Genomic DNA, 7835 nt, shown 5'->3' with positions numbered 1-7835 from the left:
TTCAAGGGTTGCATAGGGGCAATAGATGGCACTCACATTCCTGTGGTCGTGCCAAGTGATAAGTTTATGCAGCACATGTGTCGGAAGGGCAAGACAACCCAGAATGTCATGGCCGTTTGTGACTTTGATATGATCTTTACTTTTGTCCTTGCTGGCTGGCCTGGATCGGTGCATGACATGAGAGTGTTAGATGATGCACTCACAAAGTACAGAGATTTCTTCCCTAAGGCGCCTAGAGGTACACACGTTGCTGCTAGTTCAATACTGTTTTCTAATTGAAGCTTGTTAAACTTACAGGTACTTACTGCTGCAGAGAAGTACTACCTGGTGGACTCAGCGTATGCAAACCGCCCTGGGTTTCTGTCTCCTTACTGGCAAACCAAGTATCACATCCAAGACTTTCAAAACGCCCCTGAACCACAAGGTATTAAGGAGATATTCAATTATGCGCATTAATCTCTTAGAAATGTCATCGAAAGGGTGTTTGGAGTGTTGAAGATGAAATGGCACATATTATTTAACATCCCATCGTATCCACCTGAGACACAGACACATATAATAGTTGCATGCATGGCTTTGCACAACTTCATCAGGATCAATGGTGACTTGGATGGTGACTTTGGTATGCTAGACATCAATGTGAACTATGCGCCTATTGAAGCATATGTGGATTAGCCTGAGATAGAGCCTGCTCCAGACAATGCGGACATGGAATGCATGAATGCATTCTGAGACAGGCTGGCTCATCATTTGTTTAATAGGTCGTGAATAATCTGAGATTGAGAAGATGTATTTGCTTATGTACTATCCGAATGTCTGTAACAATTTTTGGTGGATTTGACTACATTTTACTTGAGTTTTTGAATATGCAATAAAGTGTGTAGAGCTTATAGTTGTTCATGCAATTGTGCATGACAACGTACTGGGGGCATGCAAAATTTCCATCATGACAACATGGCTTGTCACACAATACTATGTTGCCTGTTGCATGCACTTCCATCACAATATCACACACATGCAGATGTTTCAGTCTGATGAGTAGTATATGATGCCCTGGAACACCTCACAGAAGAGAAGACCCAGCATGTGATAAGCCATGCACAACGTACTGCACATTTCCTGACACAGTATGCAGAATTTGGGTAAACAGTAACTCCAAAGTTTGGGGGTGCAGAATTTGGGAACTAAACAAGGGCGTGTCTGTACTCCATTACTTGTCTATTGAAGATTTAAGATCTCAGTATTAATTCTAAACATATGTTGGCTTTTGCATGGTAGATTAAAGTGTATTTTCCAAATGGGCAAGAAGGCAGGGGTTTTCTGAGTGTCGGTGTTTCGAGTTGCCACCGATGAGTTATTTTGCGTCTGGCCCGGATGGTGTGCTAAGATGACACAATATTTATTCTGGTTCGGGCAGAATGTGCCTATGTCCAGTTCGTTGCTGTTGCTCGTGTTACTAGCACTGAAAGTTCGTAGTAGGGGTTACAAACGGTCGAAAGAGGGACGGGTCCCAAGTCTCTGGTGGTGTGTTACGATGAGTTCCGATCGGTTCGGATTTGATTCGAGCTCGGATGTGTTCGGATGCCGGATCGGTCATACGATGTGCGATGCCCCTTAATGGGACGCCCTGCTTTCCCTTTTATAGGTTAAGGAAAAGCAGTGGTTACAGCGGAGGAAAAAGAGGAGAAATGAGAAGGAGAAGAAGTCCTCCAGAATCGCCGGGGTCCTTCTTCTCCTTTATGCGGGTTCCACCGACCTTGTAGACATCAATAGGGACAGCTTCCCATCGTGGCCCTGTCCGTCACTAGCGCCATGTGCAGGCATCGTCTACCGGTCATGGTGCTCCACTTCGTCCTGGCGGACGTCGTTGTGAACTGATGCATCTATCAGGGTTCGTACGAGGGTTAGGCAGAATAGTTTTGGTACGCCCGATGCTGTTCCTGATGTTAATCCCCAGGTATGGTCCGTCATGGCCACGGGTTATATCGGGGCATGTCGGTCTTTTCCTTGATGTGAGAGCCTCGACCCAGACCCATATGCTTGGACCTAGAGTGGTCGGCGACGGTATGGGTCCCCGTCGGGCGAGACGGAGCCCTCGGCCTCGAGGTCGGGCGAGATGGAGCGCGAACCCAAGGCTCAGGTGAGGCGGAGCTCAAACCCAAAGGTCGGACGAGGCGGAGCCCGCTCCCAGAGGTCAGGCGAGCCCGCGACCTCGGTGTCGGGCGAGGCGGAGCCACCCTTAGGGGTCGGACTAGGAGGAGCCCGCAACCTCGGTGTCGGGCGAGACGGGGGCAACCCTCAGGGGTCGGGCGAGGTGGAGCCCATGGCCTCGGTGTCGGGTGAGGCGGAGCCAACCCTTAGGGGTCGAGCAAGGCTAAGTTTGCGTACCCGAGGGTCGGTCGAGACGGAGCTTGGACCCAAGGGTCAGGCGAGGCAGAGCGCGGGCCCAAGGGTCGGGCGAGACGGAACCCTGCCCTCAGAGGTCGTGCGAGGCGGAGCTTGCGTATCGAGGGTCGGCAAGAGTTGTAGTTACGCCCTTGACCGCTCGGATGAATTAACGTCGATGGTTATCAGCTCCTCCTCTTCGGGTACTCTGGTGTTGGTCCCTAACACTGAGGCACTATGATTTGGATTACAATGTTGCTTATATGCAAGCCAAATCTTTTCCTGGTCTTCAAGAAGTATTTCTCGGTCCTCAATTGCAAATTGGGCCTCACAGCCAGGTAGTAGCTGTAGGCCGTGGCTTCTAAGTCTGGCAAATTATTGGCTGCAGCTGTGATAGTGACTGATGTGCCGACTGAGAATTATATGACCTCTACGTGCAAAATCACTAGGGTGCGCTGCTGCTGGATTTCTGCTCTAGCTGAATCTATAATCATATTCAGTGAACTATATCTTTTGGCAACTAAATTTCCACTTTGATTACACAATTCTTGTTCTGTGTGACTTTATTTTGTCTGATCTTTATTTTTTGTGCCAGTGTGGACTTGGAGGGCCTCTTGTTGATTTTGAAGGGAACTTTGTTGGAATGAACTTTTATAACTCGGAAGGGAATACATTCCTACCAAGGAACAAAATTCAAAAATGCTTGAGTGTAATCTGGTACGTTGTATACTTAAATCTATAACTATTCAAATTCAAATTCAGAGCTAAGATCAGGACTGAGGCTAGTGTTGGAAAGTACTTCATCAAGCCTTATTTGAATTCAGGGACTAAAGTTTAGTCTTCAGTAATCCGGGAGATAAATTTATTAAACCTAATTAATCCATCATTTGCACATATGTTACTGTAGCACCGCATTGTCAAATTATGGACTAATTAGGCTTAAAAATTTTGTCTCGTAAATTAGTCGCAATATGTACAATTAATTATTTTTTTAATTTATATTTAATACTCTATATATGTATCAAACAATCCGATGTGATAGGGAATAAAATGTAGCGAGAATAAACAAACAAATCTATTTACCGGACTCAAGTCTAGACCCTAAACTTTAGGCCGTAAACTTTAGAACACGGCAAAAACAACCTGCCCCACCCTCTCCACCGGCTATACTTGGCCATGCAGCACGAGGCACGATGGCACGACACGAAGCACGAAAAAAAGCCCGACACGAACCCGGCACGGCCCGATGAAACTCGGGCCCGGGCTGGCCCGGCACGCTGCCCAGGCCGTGCTTGGGCTGACCCCAAGCTCGTGGGCCAGCACGGCCCGGCATGAGAAAGAGAGGGAGGCCCGACAGCGGCCCGAGGCAGCCAGCCCATCATCAGCCCACGCCCTGACGCCCCACGGGGCCACAGCCCATGCTCGGCCGGTTGGCCCCTCCCCCCTCCGGCCCTCCCTTCATATATAAGGGGCACGCCGACGGGCGACGGCCGCCCCCTCTCCTCACAACCCTAATCGGCTAATCCATTCGACATTTCGACTCCACCCGCTGACCCGCCGCGCAGCGCCCACACCGCTCTCATCTTCGCCTCGCCTTCGCTGCACCGCCGTCTCCTCGGCGTCCGACCTCATCGACTCCGGTGACCTTGATCTACCTTTCGCCATCGGCCAGCCTTTCCCTTCTCCTCCCTGATCTCCTTCCTCTCCCCATCTCCCTTCCCCTCTTGGTGATATGTGAGTTCGTGTTCCTGTCAGTGTCATCCCTCCTCCGCCGATCATCGTCCTTGCTAACGGTATGTCATCTTGTCTGCGGGGGTCGTCGTCTTCTCTAGCACCGGGCTCCGGTTGCGCAGGTAAACCCTAACCCTAACCCTAGCATCTTCTTTCTTGATCTGATTCTGTCATCTGATGTGTTTCTTGATCTGTAGGTCGGTAGCCGATGCTTCTTCTTCTAGCTGCGGCATAGAGTGAGCTCGACGGCCACCCACACCATCGAGGAACGGGGCCGGAGCGGTCACTGCCGCCATGGCGGATGATGATGCCGTCCTACAGGGCATGGCTCGCGAGGGCAAGGACGGCGACGACCTCTGAGAGGACGCAGCTGCCTTGTTCGGTGTCGATCTTGGAGCCAGCCAGGCTCCGATTGATCTGGACTGCGGCGGTGGTGAAGGGGCGACGACGGCTGGGACTGGTTCCAACACCAACAGCTCTGCTCCATCTGTTTCTGGTAATGCAACCAGAATTGGTAAGCGCAAATCTCCTGGCTGGGCTGACTTTGATGAGATCTATGAGGATGTGAATGGCAGTAGAATTTGCACTAAAGTTGTTTGCAAAATGTGTAAGGCTACTTTGTCTACTATATTTGTTTCTGGAACTGGGCACTTGAAGAGGCACCAGAAAATCATGTATGGAAAAAACTAATCAATGTGCTGCTGTTCAGTCTAGGCTTGCGCTTAATCCTGATGGTTTGCGCAACTAGGACTATAAACCTGATGTAGCTAGACAGGAGTTGTGTCGCTTGATTGCTAGGCTTGATCTTCCCTTAGGTATTGGTGACACTGATGCATGGGAGGAGTACATTCAACGTGCTCATAACCCTATTTTTACTAGGGTCTCCCGGCAGGCCACCACTAGAGACCTAAGTAAGTTATTTACTAAACGTCGTAATATGCTTAAGAATCATATTTTGCATGGTGCTTCATCTGTTGGTTTGACATCCGACATTTGGTCTGGTAATGCTAAGGAGGACTACATTAGTGTAGTTGCTCATTTTGTGAGTGCTGACTGGGAGCTACAGAAAAAGGTAATTGGGTTGAGATTGATTGAGGTGAAGCATACTGGTCAGAACATTGCTGAAAAATTGGTTCTGTGATTGAGGAATTTGGTTTGATTGACAAAATCTTTTCTGTTACTCTAGATAATGCTTCTTCTAAAGCAAAAGCAATGGAAACTTTGACACCTTTTGTAACACCTCAGGTGTTTAAATACTAAAACCTGATATGTCATCATATGCATTGCAAAGCATTTGGCATTTGGTGAAAACTTTGAGATGCATACACTAAAACAAGTTTATATTTATGTGGTATGTGTTGAATTGAATTGTTTGAATCAAGTTCAAAGTTTGTTTGGATTTTAAATTTTCGAGAAAACCCTGATTTTCAGCATTTAAATCCTACCCTGAAAACTCATTTCAAAATCTAAGCATATTTTGGGGTTGAGCCCAAAAGCAAAAGTGTAGAGCTTGACAAGTTATACAAAGTTTGTTTTTGGAGTTTTCAAAGTTGTTATGAAAAATTTGAAGTAATTCAAAAAGGCGTAATTCGTTAAATGTTTCCTATTTGAATTCAAAAGTTCATTTCAAAATGTAGACCGAATTAGGGATTAGTTATAAAAGAAAAGTTGTAGAACTTGGAATTTTGAACAACTTTTATTTTTGGAGATTTTTGAGTTGTTCTACAAAATTGGGAGTAATTTGGTATTTAAAATGAATGGCAATTCTGTAATTACTGTGAACAGTGTTCACCGCCTAAGCTACATTGCCGGCGACCTTCGGTTCGCTTCCAGGCACGCGTGTGGACGTCCTCGGCTTCGCACTGGCGCAAAGAAGTCTCCTGCGTGGCTTCCTTGTGCTTCTGAGCTACTCTATTTAGCCTTGGCCGTCGTCGTTTGCCCCGCTCTCTTGCTCTGTTTTCCCGACGCCACGGCCATAACTCCGGCGAGCTCTCACCGTCACTTTAGCGCACTCCAGTCGCTGCACAGCTTGCCACAGCTCCGCCTCATTCTTACTCGCCCAGCCAACCCACTAATTTGGCTTGTCTTCATCGGAAACTCACGGTGCGCGCTCTTCTTCCTCGCGGCCGGCAGCATCTCTGTCGAGCACGATTCGCCATGGCTGGAGCTTCATGGTGTGTCTTTGTCATTACTGAGCGTACCGTTAGCTTTGCCTTGTGCCCGTGATACTTTATCACTGGTTGATTGGTCCTTTTGTCCACTACAGTCGCCAGAGCATCATCATCACCGTCGTTTGCGCCGCCGTGGTTGCTGTACACGTCGACCCACCTCTCTGTTGCTCCTCCGGTCACGGTCTTTGCTCCAACGTATCCAGGGTGAGCTACTGATACTTCTCATGCACTTTGTTCAATCGCTACCGGGCTCCTGTCGCCGGCGTAGCACAACCGTGCCACCACGTCCGCCAAGGCCGGCGTTGAGTTAGTGTAGAGCCGTAATCAGTGCGACTAAGGACGTCTGTAGATGCGCATAGTCGTGGGGAGCATGTTGGTGCAGTTGCCTTCGCTGTTGGTCTCACCAGCGGCGAGGAATCACCGGTCAGCGCGCGTGTCGCCGGAGTCAGCGCTGGAGGTTGAAGATGACAAGTGGGGTCCGGTTGTCTGTGACTCAGCATTCAAATAGAATTTTTCAATTTTCAGATTTGAATGAATAGTGATGTAATTTGTTATTTTTGTGTAGATTTATTTAGAACTCCAAAAATTATGAAAATTTTTGTGTGGCCTCTTTGTGATGTATATTATTTAAGAAAAATATAAAATCTTATTTTTCAGTACTTTATGGATGTGATGAAAATTGCTCAATTAATTAATAAATGGATTTTCATGATTTTTTCTAGGCTCAATTAATTATCCAAAAATTATGAAATTTGTTTTGTCACTTACTTATCATCTGATGAATCTTTATTAAAATTTTGAGCTTAATTAGAGTAAGTTGATTTATTTCATAATTTTGAATTAAATAATTAATTCATAAAAGTAAATAGTAACCTTTAATGATTTAGGTTTTTGTTTGAAATTTTGGATTGAGTGATAACCTTGGGTCATTAGTTGATAATGATCCTTGGCAATTGATGAATGTGTTACGAAAAAGATTTAGTTTGTTTGACTTGCAACTGTACCGCAAAGGAAAGTTGTATTCGAATTGTTAATTTTGCATCCATCATCGAGCATCATGTTTCGTATTCCGCATCATGTTAAACATGGCATTGTTACTACGTGTAGTGAACGGAGGTGAAAACGCGATAGTTAATCAAGTTGCTGAGGAGGTTAGTCCGTCTGTTGAGGTCAGATCGAATACTTATGGAACGTCGCAGGAACCGGACTTTTCCATCAATGAAGGCAAGCCTCGGATGCATACAACCCTACCTTGTGTTTTACAAATTAATTTCGCTTTTGCTTTCCCGTACTGCATTAAGTGATTAGAAGTCAGGTGGAAACCTAATTGGTGCATTACCAGCCTTGCTTTTCCATATATACCTTGATTACCTGTTTTATTTGTAAATGACTAGTTATGCTTAGTCATGCTTAGTCGGGTGATTACCTATCACGTGTGAGTTTTAAATGGATCTTTGGTTACTTATGTTATCATAAAATATGAGCATGTGAAGTAATAAATCTAGACCGAGCGAACTCGGTGTGTGTGAGCCACAAGACATGGAGGTC

General features: G+C 46.3%; 1 long non-coding RNA gene across 1 annotated transcript; it reads left to right on the top strand.

Moving 5' to 3' along the window:
- Positions 1–1277: 1277 nt before the first annotated feature.
- On the top strand, positions 1278–3131 carry LOC136474676 (uncharacterized). Its single transcript, XR_010762995.1, has 3 exons — positions 1278–1324; positions 2618–2835; positions 2981–3131. It is a non-coding gene; the product is annotated as an uncharacterized lncRNA (long non-coding RNA).
- The last annotated feature ends 4704 nt before the right edge of the window (positions 3132–7835 follow it).

Source organism: Miscanthus floridulus, chromosome 8 (genome assembly GCF_019320115.1).
Source record: "Miscanthus floridulus cultivar M001 chromosome 8, ASM1932011v1, whole genome shotgun sequence".
Lineage (NCBI taxonomy): Eukaryota > Viridiplantae > Streptophyta > Magnoliopsida > Poales > Poaceae > Miscanthus > Miscanthus floridulus.
Note: the sequence above shows the minus strand (reverse complement) of the source record. Positions and strands in the feature narration are given on the sequence as shown.